The 18,229-nt window shown below is 39.7% G+C and overlaps 1 protein-coding gene across 2 annotated transcripts in view; it reads left to right on the forward strand.

Moving 5' to 3' along the window:
- Positions 1-18,229, forward strand: part of GHR (growth hormone receptor) — a 293,787-nt gene that overhangs the window by 89,978 nt on the left and 185,580 nt on the right. The window contains exon 2 of one of the 2 annotated variants that reach the window (XM_062211743.1): positions 9,558-9,702. The exons of the other annotated variant lie outside the window; for it this stretch is intronic. The gene's annotated coding sequence lies outside the window, so the exon portion shown is untranslated. The remainder of the gene's footprint in view (positions 1-9,557; positions 9,703-18,229) is intronic. 2 annotated transcript variants of the gene reach the window in all.

Below are 18,229 nucleotides of genomic sequence, written 5' to 3' on the forward strand. Positions count from 1 at the left end.
CCAGTAAATGCCAACACTTGATTATTTTCAGATCTAATTATTTGCTGGTTGATGAATGTGAATCATTATTTCATTGCTTTTGATTTTTATTACTCTGATCATTGATAAATTGAGCATAATTTTTATAGTGCCTTAATTTCCTCAGTTTCACTTGTCTATTTCTACTCTTTGTCTAGTCTTTTGTGGTATGTTTTTACCTTTGTTATTATTTATATATTTGAATGGCAAATGGAGAGAGAGAGCATGAGAGAGAGATATCTCCCATCACTGATTCACTTCCTAAATGACCACAAAATGCCTGTGTTGTACGTGCTGAATCTAGGAGCCAGGAACTCAATCCAGGTCTCCCGTTTGTTTTGCATGTACTTGCATGCACTTGTAGCATCACCTGCTGCCCCACTGGGAATTTTCTACATAACAAAACAACCATTTGGGGGCAGGTGACTAGCCTAATAGTTAACAATCAGGAAACTAGAATCAGAGTGGAGTCAGAGTTCTAACCCAGGCCCTCTGATATTGGACGTGAGCATTAATCACTACATCAAACACTCACCTCCATTCTTTATTGATTTCTAGACATGTGTTTGAATGACACTAATATGCATATATATGATATTTTATTTCTTATGCAACTAATGATTTGTTACATTTGTTAAAACATTTGCCTCTGCATCTGCTGATCTTATTTTAATCTTGTGGTATCTTTATGCAGAAAATTTTTGTTTGATATAGTTAAATTTTGTTATTGTTCTACTTTTTATGAAATGCTTAAGAAATTACTCTCGGCCTGCGCCATGGCTCACTAGGCTAATCTTCTGCCTGTGGCACCAGCATCCCATATGGGTGCCGGGTTCTAGTCCCTGTTGCTCCTCTTCCAGTCCAACTCTCTGCTGTGGCCCGGGAGTGCAGTGGAGGGTGGCCCAGGTCCTTGGGCCCTGCACCAGCATGGGAGACCAGGAGAAAGCACCTGGCTCCTGGCTTTGGATCGGCGCAGTGCGCCGGCCACAACACACCAGCCATAGCGGCCACTTGAGGGGTGAACCAACGGAAAAAGGAAGACCTTTCTCTCTGTCTCTTACTGTCTAACTCTGCCTGCCAAAAAAAAAAAAAAAGAAGAAGAAGAGGAAAAAAAGAAATCACTCTCACCTCCATGGTCATATTATATATAAATTCCTTCTTTAAAGTATTTTTATATAGTTTGAAAAATTTTATGTTAAGTATGTAGGCAGTTAATTCATCTGAGGTTTAATTATGTTTATGGTATAAAGCTTGACAAACTAATCTCAACACCATTTACTGCATATCTAATGCTTTCTCCATTGTTTGTAATGTCTCCTTTGTTATATTCTGAGATCCCATATATGCTTTGGTTTTTCCTAGGCTTTCTTTTTTCCTTCTGTTTATCTCAACTTTCCTTCTCTAACAATGTGCCATACTGTGTAAATATCATATATAAAGCATTTTTATTTTCTGCATAATAATGAGAATGCTTCAGGGTTTATATTTAAGTTTGTTGTTTATATATATTTATTATATATAAGATTTATATATTTACTTAAAAGGCCAACTGACAGAAACAGAAGGACACACACATGAAGAGAGAGAGAGAGAGAGAAACAGAGAGATCGAGAGAGAGAGAGCAATTAAGAATGTGGGCTGTCTTCTGCCTCCTTCCAAGGAGCATTAGCAGGAAGCTGGATGGGAAGTGAAGCAGCCAGGACTAGAACTGGCACTCAGAGATGGGATGCCAACATTGTAAGCCGTGGTTTAGCTTGCTATGCCACATCTCCAATCCCAGGTATTTCTTAAGGCAGCAAAAGGTACAGCTGTCACACTCTCAGTGTTCACTCAGTGTCAGTGTACTCATGTACCCCCCCAGGCAGGCTGTCCGGTGCTCGCTCATGCAGCATCAATGTTCCCACTTCACACCCCTTGTCTTTCTCTCACACAAAGTAGAAAATTTAGCACAGTTTAATGTTCTTTAAAATAGCATCTAGTATTTTCCTTATTTTTGTTGCCTCAAATTTGCTTTTATATTTTTCTGAAAAACAGGAAACATAAACCATACTGTTTTCACAAGCAATATTTAGTTGAATTACATCTTGTTTTACCCACCACCATTTGTTTACTCATCTAATAAATCCTATTGCACACTTTCTGTTTATTCTTCTATGGATTGTAGGTACTTGGAAATAGAGAAGTGAAAAAAATACACAGTTTCATAAAATCCATGTGACTGATATTCAGTCAGAGGAAAGAGAGTAAAAAGGAGTAACAAATATATAATACTCATATACATGAATTTCACATGTTTTTACAGCAAGATAATATTTTAATTCCATTTTCCATCAATGATTTTAGGTTCCTTCAGCTATCCAAGGTAAATGCTGGGGAGGAACATAATAAAGTAGCATATGGTTTGTTTTTTTTTCCTCTCAGTTCTCCAGAAGGAGTTCACAAATGTGACATTTGAATGAATACTTAAAAGAAGTCTTGTCAAAAGAGGAAAATACTTGCTGTTTGGTGTCTAAGGACTATCAAAGAGGCCAGTGTTGTTGGAGCTCAGAGCACAATGAGCAAGAAGAGTATGGTGGTAGATTGAGGCAGAGTTAGTAGGGAGGGGAAATCAGGTAAGACTTTCATACCAGTGTTCGCACTTTGTTGCATACTCCAAGTGAGATGGGTTGCCACAGCAGAGTTCTAAACAAAGAAGTGACATGGTCTTTTTAGTGAGATCACTTTGAGTATTGGGAATAAGGAGTTATAAGAATAGACAGGTAAGATAACTGAAAACTATTATACGCATCCAGATAAGAAATGTTTATGGTTTGGATGAAGGATATAAAGATATAAATGATGAAAGTGATTATATTCTGGATATGATTTGAGAGGATTTGTTGATAGAGTATTAGTTACAGGATATGAGTGAAAGGATGCAGATAAGGCTGAGTGTCTGAAAGGATGAAGGTAATGCTTACTGAAATGGCCAAGACTATGGAATTGGCAGGTTAGGTAGTAAAATCAGAACTGTGGTTATTGACTTGTAAGTTTGAGATGCCTGTCAACATCCAAGGAAATTACTTTGGATATGTGAGCCTATAGTTCAGGAAGACATCTACATGGAAGTCTTGATTTAGACAACAACATCATGTATTTGATATTGATGTCATAATACTGAATGAGATCATCCAGGCAGTAAGTGACAGAGAAGAGAAGTGGAAAATTTGAAAGAGTATGTCAATAGTAAGTGGTTGGGAAAAGAAAAAGGATACAATCAAGTAATAGAATGAAGTGACCAATGAGGTGGAAGAATCTATGGAGATAGGCATATAAGATACAAAATTAAGATAGTATTTCAAAGAGGGGGTAAGTAATTTACTGTAGCAAATGTTGATGATAGGTTAAGTATTAACCACTAGATATATTGGAAATCATTGGTGACCAAGGTAAAAGTTGCTTCATCAGGGTGGGGTGGTGGGAGTTAAAAGGTAATTTTGTTGGTTTAAGAAAATAAGCAAAGAAGAATTGGATACAGAAATATAAAAAAAATTTTGTTGAGAACTTTTGATTAGAGGAAAGCATAAAAGTGGGTCAGCGATTTAAGAGGCAACACTGGAATAGTCGAGATTTTTTTTTTTAATGAATGAATTTTAGCATGTATTTGATATTAATTTTGTCTTCTTACAAAAATGAGTCATTTAGTCATTATTTTAATAAGTCTTAAGTAAACTTAGTTTTGGGGCATGTGTGTTCACACACACATGCACACACACGCACACACACATACACACAGAGTCTTTGATGATAGTTTAGTTGGGTATTGAATTCTGAGCTGATGGTTGTTGTTCTAACACTGTAAATGTTTTCATTGCATAGTGCCATTTTTTGTTATTGAAGAAAAATCTTATACCATACCTTCCATTGGTCTTCCTTAATAGGTAATCTGCCTCTTATTTATAGGACTTAAATTTCTTTCTGAATCTTAATGCCCTATGATATATTTACTTTTTATTTATATCTGTTAGTGATTATTTTAGGCTTTTAATTTGAAATCTGAATCCATTATTTAATTTTGTAAAATTATCTATAGTAATCTTTTCTAAAACTGCTTATTTGTGGCTGAATTAAATCTTGTCCTGGAACTCCCATCATATGTATATTGGGACTTCACAATCTTCCCCTCGTGACTCATGTTTGATTTTTCAAATGTTTCAATACTGCTATCTTAATTTTTAAAGATAAACCTATTATTGCAGTGTTTGGCACAGAGAAAGAAGTTCAAAGTATGTACTTACCATGCCACGTTGGCCAGCAGTTCTGGCAATGGCTATTTTTACCTTATCAGTTAGTTGGTCTCAAAATCAAGTAAAGGATAAAAGCCTAAAGGTAATCTAGAATAAGGCTGGCAAAATCAAACTGATTAAAATACACTCTTCTTCCTGCTATATTCTCCTCTCTAAACAATAATGAGGACCTGCTCCTTAAAAAGGCATATATAAAAAAGCAAGAAGGAAAAAGATAAGAACTACAGCAAAAACTTGGAGGAAATAACTAGGTTATTCATGATAAATATTTCAAGAATATTCAGCCTAACTTTCAAATAAATGTAAGTTAAAACAATGGCAGATCATTTTTATCCCTTCAGTTGGCAATGATGGAAGGAAAGAAAATCTTTGCTAAGAATTGTAAGACTGATTTTTAAGTTCTGTGCAGGTCTGGTCTTAGTCTAAATTAGAACGATTTGAAAGAAATTGGCTGATAATCTATAAAATATCTCATAGATGTTCTACACCTTGATGCATCAACATTATTTCTGAGAATCAACCATTACATAGTAAATGTAAATACAGCTCAAATGTCATCACCTTCTATCTACAGATCTTTATTGTAATGTTATGTATAATATTAAAAAATGAGAAACAGTCTATAAAAGTGATCTACAAAATTTTTGACTGCCATATTATAGTAAGAAAAAACTGGATTGACATAGTTACCTAACAGGCAAACATGCATCAAAAAGGTTTATCTAAAGAAACTTCATTCCTTTCCATTCATTTAAACAAGCCAGCAAGCAAAACTGAGCTTGACCCATAAATTGATCCTATATCCTAAGAACAGGTTAATACAGCCATAAAACTTATGTTCACAGTTCTTAATGTTTTTTGTTTGTTTGTTTGTTTTGGGTTGGAGGAGAAGAATTATTCTCCTTCAGTCAGCAAGGAAGACAATGTTTCCAGATTATTCCATATAATGGGGCTTGGCTATAATGGTATTAAATCTCTGCTATTGTGCCCAACCATTCTCATACATCTCATGGCTCAAGGTCTCTTTCCTCTGGCAATTTTCCAAGCTGATAGACACTGTTAGGATTACCCAACATATGATTCTGATTTCAAGCATTTTCTGTTTGTTAGATTCAATGTGAAGACTTCATTCTCAATATAATCTAGCTAAGTCAGGTTAATTTCATCTGAATCAACAAATTGCTGAAGGGTACTTTTCCTAGAAAAAGTGACAATATAATTGGCAGGAACTTATGATACTCTAATGTTATAAGAGAAAGAAATAAAGAAAAAACAAAGACAATTTTTATATGGTGTGTGTTTTCCATTTTCTTCATAAGTTTTTTCAGTAAGAAAATCCAAAATTTCTTTTTACACTATACAAGGAGTCTTCAAAGAGTTCATGTAAAATACTTACTATTTTAACAATGCGTAGGTTTCAACTTATTTTTGCACCAAAATAAAGTTATTATTTAATTCAATTTTTCCATAAACTTTTTGAAGTTGCATCCTATATACATTTACCAAATTTCTACATAAACATGCATTATGGGCTGGCACCGAGGCTCAATAGGCTAATCCTCCACCTTGCGGCGCCTGCACACCGCGTTCTAGTCCCAGTTGGGCAGCTGGATTCTGTCCCGGTTGCTCCTCTTCCAGGCCAGCTCTCTGCTGTGGCCCGGGAGTGCAGTGGAGGATGGCCCAAGTGCTTGGGCCCTGCACCCCATGGGAGACCAGGAGAAGCACCTGGCTCCTGCCTTCGGATCAGCGCAGTGTGCGGGCCGCAGCGTGCCGGCCGTGGCGGCCATTGGAGGGTGAACCAGCGGCAAAGGAAGACTTTTGTCTCTGTCTCTCTCTCTCTCATTGTCCACTCTGCCTGTCAAAAAATAAATAAATAAATAAATAAATAAACAAACATGCATTATGGCCAGCACCATAGCTCACTTGGTTAATCCTACGCCCGCGGCCCTGGCATCCCATGTGCGTGCCAGGTGCTAGTCCCAGTTGCTCCTCTTCCAGTCCAGCTCTCTGCTGTGGCCTGGGAAGGCATTGAGGATGGCCCAAGTGCTTGGGCCCTGCACCTGCATGGGAGACCAGGAGGAAACACCTGGCTCCTGGCTTCGGATTGGCATAGCTCCAGCCATAGCAGCCATTTAACGGGTGAACCAACGGAAGGAAGACTTTTTCTCTTTCTCTCTCTCACTGTCTAACTCTGTCAAATAAATAAAAAAAATTTAAGAAGCATTAAGATGCATTAATAATCAGAAGAAAATGTCAAAATTGGCTCCATGGTAAATGATCATTTTGCACATAAGTGTGATACATACCTACCCTTGAATTAGCTCATCTTCTTAATATAAACATTAATTGTTTGTGATTAGAATTCTGTTTGAAGCAGAAAGTCTCATTTGTGTTCTCCTAATACCATTGCATAGTACATTGCTTCGTATAAAATTGGTTTGTGGGGAGGTGGGTATAAAAATCTTGAAAGACATGGTCGAAGCTCCTTTTCCTACTTTTTACCATAACCATTATTTTTGTTTGATAAAACCCCTAATAACTTGAGGCTTGGAAAGTTGGTTTGGGATAAGTCATGCAGAATATTACCTATTTCTTATCAGACTAATATAATATTGCTATGTGACAATGGTGTTCATTTTCTGTGAGACTTGATAATTCCTCAAATTAAGCTATTCCTGAATTCAAACAGTTTCAAATACTTCTGGTTTCATCACCCAAGTATAAATCATAGCTGTCTTGGAGGAGGAAAAGTTATCTATTAAGGCTCATAAAATGCCATTTTAGAATGTCATGTGCTCAGGTTCACTTACTCTCTTTATAGGTATCAATGGTGGTTTCAGCTTATGCTTTTATACAAGACTGTATGATTACTCTTTCCCACAACTTTTTTCATTAAGACTGAACAATGAGGTAAAAAAAGATCTTTCTCTTTCAAGGATGAACTAGAAAGGTATAAACTGGCTGGTCATAAAAAACACTTGCTAGTTGGTCCTTTGCCCTATGTTTCAACTCTGTTTCTGTCCAGTCTCATGCTTAGTCTCAGAAGTGTTCCACAGGTCCATGTGCTTGGTGATCTAGTCCATCAACATCCAAGCCATCAGGAGTGATGAACAGGCAGTAGAGGAGATGTTCATTTCCCTGAGAGATGCAAATGTCACTCCCATCCATGTCCTGCTAGCCAGGACGTAGTTGAGTGATCACAGTTAGGTACAAGGTTGGCTGTGAAATGTTGTTTTTCACTGGAATCTATTACTAACTGAAACTGAAGAGAGTGAGTATTGGTGGCAAATAGTAAATATTAATTAGATCATATTATGGATTGTGGTATCAATCCTGTGAGCAAGGAAAGTCATTTAAATGTTTTACTTACTTAGAGAGATGTCATGATGATAAATGTGTTTCTAAATGTGTGTGTGTATGTATATGTGTGTGTGTGTGTGTGAGAGAGAGAGAGAGAGAGAGAGAGAGGGATTGTAGAGAACCTAACTAGATATTAAGATGTCTTTTGTCAATCCATTTGGTACATGGACTTGGGCAATAGCTGTAGATATGACGAGAGACCAAAATGTTTTCAAAATATGCTGAAAGGTGACACTGAGAGGTGAAACAGGGCAGAAAAGATTGAGAAATTATCCAGGTAACTCCTATGGACCCTGAATTTAGTTTTGGAAATATGCTTTGAGGCATCTAGCAGACAGGCGGTTCTACACATCTAAAATATGATTTCCAAACAAATCAACCAGCCATTCTCAGTGCATTTCTCAATATAGTCATTTTTAACTATTCAAATTAATTCCCCCCTGATGGTTTCCTATCTTAAAAGAGTTTGTGTATGTAACATGTCACAGAATGGTTGATCACATAGAAACCCAAGAAAGCTGAGCCAGCAGAAGGAGTCTTGTAGGCAGCCAAAGGCCCCGATAATTCTGACAACAGTTATAAATCATCAACAGCCTTTTGTGTTGATAGTGTGGACAGGGCTGTTAGTCACACACAGGAGTATTAGTCACACAGCCTGGCGTGTATGACAGCTCAGTGATGGGGATCATCATGATGGTTGCAGCATGTGAATAGCTACAGGAACTATGGCAAAATGCTGAAACATTTTGAAAACAAGCCTTCTGGTTTTTGTTGTTGTTGTTGTTGTTGTTGTTGTTGTTGTTTTGCGGGGGTGGGGAGTGCTTATATGTGTAATTCACTAAATTTTCAGTAATTTTCCCCTTTTAGTTGATTTGTGATCTTTTTCATGGGACCTACTTTCTTTAATTACAAGATAATTTTTATAGATGAAAACCACATTATCTAAGTACTGTGCCTTTCTGCCCAGTTGAGAAAAATATCCTTAATTAGTTAGAACTTGCATATGTTGGGACCCAGGAGCCAATATGTGGGAGATAGTAAGGGTTTCCTAGTCCACCACTTTATACTACTGTTCCTATGTTCAAATGTGGAATTAAAATTAAGGATGCTAGAAATTTTAGTGAGCACCAACATTTCAGAATTTATTCTTTCCTTTTTAAATTTTTATTTATATAAGATGAATGAATTTTGCGTATTTTATATATACAGTTTTAAGGACATAATGTTACTTTCCACCCTGCCTTGTCTCCCACCCTCCCTTCTTCTTCCTTCCTTATTTTCTTTTAACCTTGAGATTCGATTGTTGTTTATAGCCCTTGTCTGTACTCTTGAGGAACAGTGGCTTTTCTATTTTTTCTCTCAGAAAACATTCAAAGTGCGGCTACTTCAGTGAGATACCAGTAAACACAGAAGACGGTTCTTGTTTGTGTTCTTGCTCTCCTTTGAGAAGCAATGGGATTGCCTTCAGATACCCTATTCTGTCTTCAGCCCAGCCAGAGAGGAGCCCTGGTTGAGCTTTAGTACTTAGCCCTCTTCTCCACTCATTGGGAGGCTTCAGTTGTCGCAGGGCCTCAGGAGATTCCAGGCCATGCCTGGCCTTCACTTCATCTCACAGCACCCAGAAGAGTGCTGGGCAAAGCCGGGGATTTCTTAGATGAGGCAATAGATTGACACTATTCCTCTGGTAACCAGGTTCGCGCGTGTGTGTGTGTGTGTGTGTATGAGAGAAAGAGAGAAAGAGAGAGAGAGAGAGAGAGAGAGAGAAATTTGAGAGGATTTGCAAAGGCTTTTATATCACAATAGCAAGACCTGGAAATTAGAGACTAAAACACATCAAACAGTGACCAAGAAACTTCCATTAAAATCCACCTTCAATCCTATCCTGTCTTCCAGATTTTCAGCAAATTAGTATAATGTTATCTGGTTGCATACATGGCTAAGTGAAAAGAAAATTGAAAAGTTTCTCGATACAAAGCCTGGAGGGAGCTACACGTTCAAAAATCCAACTTCTGTATCAGGAACATCTGCTGGACTATTGGTCAGTATTCCTTTGTTGTTAACTTTGATTAAAAGGCTTAAGTTGTGTCTTTTTTCTACTTGCTTTTGCCATTTTTTATTTTTTGACAGGCAGAGTGGATAGTGAGAGAGAGAGACAGAGAGAAAGGTCTTCCTTTTTCCGTTGGTTCACCCTCCAATAGCCACTGCGGCCGGCGCATCTCGCCGATCCGAAGCCAGGAGCCAGGTGCTTCCTCCTGGTCTCCCATGCGGGTGCAGGGCCCAAGGACTTGGGCCATCCTCCACTGCCTTCCCGGGCCATAGCAGAGAGCTGGCCTGGAAGAGGGGCAACCGGGATAGAATCCGGCGCCCCGACCGGGACTAGAACCCAGTGTGCCGGCGCCACAATGTGGAGGATTAGCCTGTTAAGCCACGGCACCGGCCTGCTTTTGCCATTTTAAGAAGTCTCTGATATGGCTTAAGCCAGACTTTTTTCTACCTCCTCTCACCCTCTTCTGCCCTCTTCCAGCTTAGTTTCTTTTTGTTCCCTTTCCTCTATTTCTCTGCCCTTTTCCATTTGACACTAAGCAAAACTTCTCCTTGTGCTGGAGTTTATATAATACCCTCATCAGGCTAAGCCTCTGACTGCCTTCTTCCTGGTGTGGTCACCAATTTAATGTAATCTGGATTTCCAAAGTTTGTTGTCTGCAGGAAGGGTTAGTTGTCTGTGCATTTAAGGATCTGGTACATTTCGAGAAAGCCAATTGAGATTATAATTTGCACTCAGGAAACTTCAGGATTTTAATTCTGCTCCGTGTTTTTCATTGAAGCAGTTTACATTTAGAAAATATCTAAAAGAAGTGACAGTGACATCAAAATTGCATGTTTTTGCATCATGTTCCAGGTTTTCTAAAGTCTGAGGGATAATCAGAACTTTGAAGAAAAGGAAATAAGTATTTTTATGCTCCTAGTCATACCTTTTTGCTGATTGACTCTGGTTACATATTGCAGGCCTGATTAAAACCATGCCACTGTGCGTTATGTAGTGGAAAACCCGACTTCTCCCTTACCATGAAGCATTCAGATGAACTTGCAGAAGCACCTGCTCACACCCCCTCCTAATATCTTTTTTAAAAACTGAATACCGGGGTCTCTATTCATTCCACCCAAAATGTGTTTAAATCTTGGGGTGCTTGGTGGGGAAGGGAGACAGATGAGAAAGTCATTGACTTCTTACAGTGCCATAGTAGAGATATATCAAGTAGACATATCCATAGTAGAGATATGGAAGAAGAGAGGAGAAGCAGTTGCTGCTCTGATGATTCTGAGTTAAAGTGATCTTGAGCTGAGGTTTGGAGCAATGAGTAGCACTGATGAAGAGGGAAGAGGACAGGAGGACCAGAAGGGCCAGAGGTGTACAGATCCCAGAACCTGAGAAGATTCTTCTGTGGACAGAGAAAAGTGGAGGTGTGAGGGAAATGGGAATGGAATGGTAGAAAGAGGCTGGATGAGAGTTTATTATTTGTATCGGTCAGGGGTGGGGGTGGTGAAACAGAAGGTGCACATCTGCAATTTAAGAAAATCTCGGGTGTCTGTGTGGAAAACAGAATTTTGCAAGGTTCTAAGCAGTACTATTTTATAAAATATAGGCCCATCTTGGTCCAAACACGAGGCTGGTTGTATGTAAACTCCTTTACTGGATTATTCCAGGGCTCTAGTCCTACTTTAGTGAAGGTGGTGAGGGGAACCCAGGCCTCATTAAGGGAGGGTGGTGAGTGGACAGCAGGAGCAGACCAGCTGAGCCAGGTTGCTTTGTGCCTGTACTTGTTATGTGTTTGTCCTGAATCCCTAATGGTACATGATGTTGTGTGTGATGGTGTATATGAGCCTGGAGGGGAATGAAGCTTCTTGCTTCTTCTTTTTTTGTGTGTGTGTAAGATTAATTTTATGTTCTTGAAAAGGCAGAGTGACAGAAAAAAGAGGGAGAGACAGACAAACAAAGAGATCATCCATCTACTAGTTCATTCCCCCAATGCCTGGTGTTGGGCTAGTCTGAAGCCAGGAGCCAGGAACTGCATCTGGGTCTCCCAAGTGGGTTGCAGGGGCCCAAGCACTTGAGCACAGATTGGCTTAAGCCACTGCAACACAACACTGGCCTGCCTCTTGGCTTCTTGAAATTCTTTGCAAGTATTCAAGGTAGCAAGAGGAAAACAATGTGGCATAGTGGAAAAGTCCATTACACTGGCACCGGAGATCTGGCTGCACTTCCAGTTTGCTGGAAATAAGCTGTGGGGTCTTATGCACATCACATGGCCTCTCTGAATTTACTTTCCTTATATGTAAAATGTGACCTTTGAACTAAAATGATCTATAGCACCCCATCCAGCCCCTGGATTGTCATTCTGCCTTTCCACTTGACCCACTGTCCCATTATTGTCACTAACTCTGCACTTCCTTGCATTCTGATTAATAGAGAAATTAATAAGGCCATTTATCCTCAAACCAGTTGTGTCTTAAGGAATCTGATTTAGCAAGCATGGAAAATGATTTTCAAAGGAAAAACTTGTGATTCAGAATCTGTCCTTGCTGATGGCAGAAGGGAAGCAGAAAGTCACTCGCACACATCTTTTCGATTCCTCAATTCCTCTGCTTTTTTCCTTGCTCTCCTCTGAGTCCTTCTGCCTCTCCCCTCCTGCAAAAGAAGACTGGGAATTGGATGGGGATCCCGAGTGGAGTCTGGACTGAGGCCAGGGTACTGATGGGGAAGGCTGGAAGGTGGGGAGCTGAGTGCTGCTTCCTGAGGAAGGGGCAGTGCAGCCCAGATGCATAGGCAGTCTTTCTGGTGAATCCTAGGCAGAGTTTTGACACAACTGTGACCTTCCTTACCTTTCTGAAATTCTCTTGCACCTATATACAGCACCCTCAGGTTCTGGCTGCTCAAAGCTCAGCCCAAGGCCAATCCTCTAATCCCCAAATTAGCCTCTGTTCTCTTTTGTCTAAACTAACTGCTGCTAGAGATCCAAAAACTACAGGTAAATGAAGACTTGGCTATTCCTGGGAGGAGGTAAGGACTTCTAGTGGCTCTGATCTATGTTTTTACTCACTGACAATCCTCCAACTCCCCCCTCCACACACTAACTCATACGTGTAACACATGTCTGCACACTCTCACTTTGATGGTCAGAGCATAGTGGAGATGATAGTAAGTAAATGTATCTTGTTCTGAGGACTTGTACAACCAGCCACATAGGAATTAAGAGCTCATCTATTCCGCTAACATCTTGAGGACTTTGACACAATGGTAGGTTATTGTAGAGGTTAAAAAACCAACGTAGGCATAGAATAATGAAGTTAAATCTCAGGGGAGTATAGAGAGCTTCTGGAGGTGAGTATGTTTCAAAGCGATTTTGAAGTATAGGTAGATTTCTCGTTTGTCTGGTAGCAGGCTTGACAGTAAAGTAAGATAAGTGATAAGAGAGATGGCTGCATGTCTAGAGAAGAGCACAGGCAGTGGACTAGGGTTGGAGAAGGAGACACTATATTCCAGAGCCTCATCAGTTATGGTGACAAGTTAAATGAGAGAGGAGATGGAGTAACCAGGTATTTGGCTCAGATAACTGGGTGAGCCTGATTTCGATAAGCAGGGTGGGAAATAGATTAGAAGAATGCACTTGTTCACTGGGGAGGAACTGGAGGAAGATAGGAGAGCTATGCTGAGTCCCTTTTGGGTAGAAGTCATTTGAGCATCCAGGTACATTATTTTCTGTGTCTGAACCATCTACCTTTTGGATCTTCAGCATTTAAATGATGCTATGTGTAAATAACTCTCTGGGGATTCCTCATAGCTTTTCTTCCTCATTTGAAAGTGAAATGTTAACTGGTAACATGACCACAAGTGGATGGAAAAAGAAAAATTCATTTGAAACTCTTTTCAAATTGAGGGAAATATGATTGTTTTATCATTGTTCTATGAGATGTGAAATAACAGATTTCACTCAGACTGATTGTAAGTAACTGTTCCTTTGACTTCCTGGTAGGTGGACAGCCTGTGAATCAATAGTAGATCAGCATTTGGCTCAGCCTGCTGGTTCTGATCCTCCTCCAGCCAATTTGTTTAGAAGAAGCCTGGCCAGGTCATTGAATTACAGTTTCCTGAGTTACACTGTGGTGGTCCCATAGGAGAGTAAACATGAGCCTCCTGGAAATTGGACATTTAGTTCAAGAGATTCGCAAACAAGCTTTATGGAGCCAAGGTTTACAAGGACATGCTACAAACATAGACTGGCCATAAACACATGCTCTCCTTTTCCCTTATCTTTGCCTACCTTTATCTGTTATGGATTTCAACGTTGGTTTTGATTTGCCTTCCCATTGGCACTTTGCCACTTTTGTGATTTCCTGGGTTGACCTAAGGTGTATGTGAAAACCAAGGCCAGAAAACTGATGGAGATGGGATCCTCCAGGTATGCTCAGTTTCCATGGGATAATCTCATAGATTTACACCTGCAAGAAGGAAATTGTATCATTTGACATAGAGGTGATCAAACTTTAGGGGCCTGATTTATACTAGCCATACTCAAGTGATGGACCAATACCCCAGAATGCTTATACATTAGTTTATTCTCCATTTCATTTCATTAGAAAGAGACTGGGCTCAGAAAACAAGATAAGAATTAGCAGGTCATCTGACAATTATCAAGTTAGAATAGAAGGGCCTCATCAAGCTATGAGAGATTATTCTAACTGTCTCTGTATTGGGACATTCTTATTGGCCAGTTAAGTAGTGCCCTTACCCCAGGTAGTTGGAGAAGAAAAAAGCCATAAATTAGTTACTAATTATTCCAGCAAGATGTCATTGATTGTACTAGATTATCTCTAAAGTCCCTTCTGTGTCCAGATTTCTATGCACTGCCAAAAAGCTCCTCTCCATATGACAAGTTTCACTGCTGACTGGATTATTGTCTTCTGACTGGTATTTAGGAAGTCAAATTTGAGCTCTGTACTGGACTCTTAGAGTCTATATTCATGTTCTCTTGCATCCTCAACAACATATCACAAGTTTAGTGGCCTGAAACAATATCTGTTTATTATTTCACAGTCCAGTAGGGGAGAAGTCAGGGGAAAGCCTGCCCCTACTGGGTTCTCTGCTTAGTGTTCACAAGGCTGAAATTAATGTGTCAATAGGGCTGTATGCCCTTCATGAGGGTTTGGGGATTAATTCACTTCCAAGTCCTTAGAGTTATTGGCTGAGCTCAGTTTCTTGTCATTGTGGCATTGTGTTCCCCATTTCCTTGCTGGCTGGCAGCCAGGAACCAGTGTCTGTTCAGAGAGGCTGCCTACATTGTACCCATGCTTTCTTTGTGGTACCCTCCAGCCATGGCAGATCATGTGCCTCTCAAGTTTCTAATCCCTTTGACTCCCACTTCTATCTCATCTCATTGACTGAGGTCCTCTTCTATTATTACAGGTTCATACAATCACATTGCTCACACAGGTAATCCGGGATAGTCTCCCTATTTAAAAATCAATTTGTGGGGGCGTGGCTCACTTGGTTAATCCTCCGCCTGCAGCACCAATATCCTGCATGGGCGCCGGTTCTAGTCCCGGTTGCTCCTCTTCCAGTCCAGCTCTCTGCTGTGGCCCGGGAGGGGAGTGGAGGATGGCCCAAGTGCTTGGGCCCCCGCATGCACATGGCAGACCAGGAAGAAGCACCTGGCTCCTGGCTTCAGATTGGTGTAGCTTCGGCCATGGTGGCCATTTGGGGAGTGAACCAATGGAAGGAAGACCTTTCTCTCTGTCTCTCTCTCTCTATCTATAATTCTACCTGTCAAATAAAAAAAAATCGATTTGTTTAGTCATCGTAATTACACATGCAAAGTCTCTTCACTAAGCTAGTGTTTGATTGAGTAACCAGGAATAGCAATCTTGGGAGGACCTCCTTAGCATTTTGCCTGCCTGGGCTTATCAGCAACACTTTGAAACCATGTAATTGCTTGAATGATGGTATCTGTGGCTGGCTGATTTCATATGTGTTTTTATTATGATTTTGCATAGGATACTATTTTTGAATCATATTTCAGTATTTCAACCACATGATATAGATATGTCTCTGTTGCAAAATGTTTATTTATTGGTGATTGAATGGGAGAGATTGATATTTCCTGTCTCTGCCTCTACTTAACTGAGAAAGACTATTGAGAGCAATTGTGCTATATTGTCACAAACTTTCAAATCATAGCAGGGGCAAGTGTTTGGCCTGGCAGTTAAGACACTGATTGGTATGCCCGTATCCTCTGTCACAGTGCCTGGATTTGAGTCCCAACTCTGGCTTCTGACTTCTGTTTCCTGTGAATGCAGATGCTGGGAGGCAGCATTGATGGCTTAACTGATTGTGTTTCTGCCACTCATCTGGGAGGCTTGGATTAAGTTTCTTACTCCTACATTCAGCCTGGCCCAGCCCCGATTGTTACAGGCATTTGGGAAATGATCTAGGGGATAGCAATTCTGTCTCTGTCTCTGTCTCCCTCCTTGTCACTGTCTTTGTCTTTCCTTGTCTCTGACTCTCAAATACATAAGTGAATTTTTATAAAAAATCATATCACATCATGTTTATATCAGGTAAAGGATTCTTAATCCTGGCTGCACTTTAGAGTCACATAAACAAAAAATTTACAGTATAAATGCACATACAGCACCCCAGAGATTCTGATTTGTTTATGGTAAAGCCAGGAAATTTTTTTTAAGTTCATTAAGTGTTTCTAATATGCAGCTAAGCCTAAGAGCTATTGATATACTTTAGACATTCTACTGTGGAGATAAAGAAGCTAAGGTCAAGAATGAAAAATGACTCATAACTAGTGACAGATATGATGGTAAAATTCAAAGTTCTGTGCTACAAGCAAAAACTATGGGGATTAATTGTATGTAAAATTCAGTGCTTTGTAATTTTATACAAAATAAGTACTGTGAAGATCTCGAACACTCTGCTTCTTACTTCAGCAAGACTCTTTTTAGGACTAAGAAATCATCAGGCCTTACCAATCACTGTTCAAATGCCTCTTTTCAGCAGTTTGGCCTATGACATGAGTGATAATAAACAGGTATATTCTCACTACCCAGGGACTGGCCACAATATCAGTATTTCAGAGCTGCCAGTTCCTGAACAGTAGTCATTAGCTACATGTTGCTTTTTTTTTTTTTTTTTTTTTTTTTTTTTTTTTGACAGGCAGAGTGGACAGTGAGAGAGACAGGGAGAAAAAGGTCTTCCTTTTCCGTTGGTTCACCCCGCAATGGCCGCTGAGGGCCAGCGCGCTGCGGCCAGCACACCATGCTGATCTGAAGCCAGGAGCCAGGTGCTTCTCCTGGTCTCCCATGCGGGTGCAGGGCCCAAACACCTGGGCCATCCTCCACTGCACTCCCGGGCCACAGCAGAGAGCTGGCCTGGAAGAGGAGCAACCGAGACAGAATCCGGTGCCCCGACAGGGACTAGAACCCGGGGTGCCAGCGCTGCAGGCGGAGGATTAGCCTATTGAGCCACAGTGCCTGCCTACATATTGCTTTTGAACACTGGCAATAAAGCTAATCCCAAACAAAATGTTCTGTGGTGTATGCACCAGATTCAAGGTCTCAGTATGAAAACAAAGAGTTCAAAATTATCATTAATACTTTTTATATTGACTACATGATGAAAGACATTATATATTGAGTTAAATAAGGTATATTATTAAATTAAATTTTATCCATTTCTTTACTTTTTTAAATGTGATTGATATAAAATTTAAAAACTCATGTATATGGCTGGCATTTGTGGCTCAAATTATATTCTTGTTAGACAGCACTGTTCTTTTTTTTTTTTATTTAACTTTTATTTAATGAATATAAATTTCCAAAGTATAGCTTATGGGTTACAATGGCTTCCCCCCTCCCATAACTTCCCTCCCGCCCGCAACCCTCCCCTTTCCCGCTCCCTTTCCCCTTCCATTCATGTAAAGATTCATTTTCAATTCTCTTTGTATACAGAAGATCAGTTTAGTATATATTAGGTAAAGATTTCAACATTTTGCCCATATAGCAACATAAAGTGAAAAAACTACCATTGGATTACTAATTATAGCATTAAATAGCAATGTACAGCACATTAAAGACAGAGATCCTACATAATTTTTTTTTCAAATTAATTAATTTTCTATGCCATTTCCATTTTAACACCAGGTTGTTTTTTTTTTTTTTCATTTGCAATTCTCTTTATATACAGAAGATCACTTCAGTATATAATTAGTAAAGACCTCGTCAGTTTGTGCCCACACAGAAACGCAAAGTATAAAAATACTGTTTCAGTACTAGTTATAGCATCACTTCGCTTTAGACGACACATTAGGGACAGATCCCACATGGAGTGTAAGTACACAGTGACTCCTGTTGCTGATTTAACAATTTGACACTCCTGTTCATGGCGTCAGTAATCTCCCTAGGCTCTAGTCATGAGTTGCCAGGGCTATGGAAGCCTTTAGAGTTCGCTGACTTTGATCTTATTCCGATAGGGTCATAGTCAAAGTGGAAGTTCTCTCCTC

Source organism: Lepus europaeus, chromosome 15 (genome assembly GCF_033115175.1).
Source record: "Lepus europaeus isolate LE1 chromosome 15, mLepTim1.pri, whole genome shotgun sequence".
In the NCBI taxonomy this organism is placed as follows: Eukaryota; Metazoa; Chordata; class Mammalia; order Lagomorpha; family Leporidae; genus Lepus; species Lepus europaeus.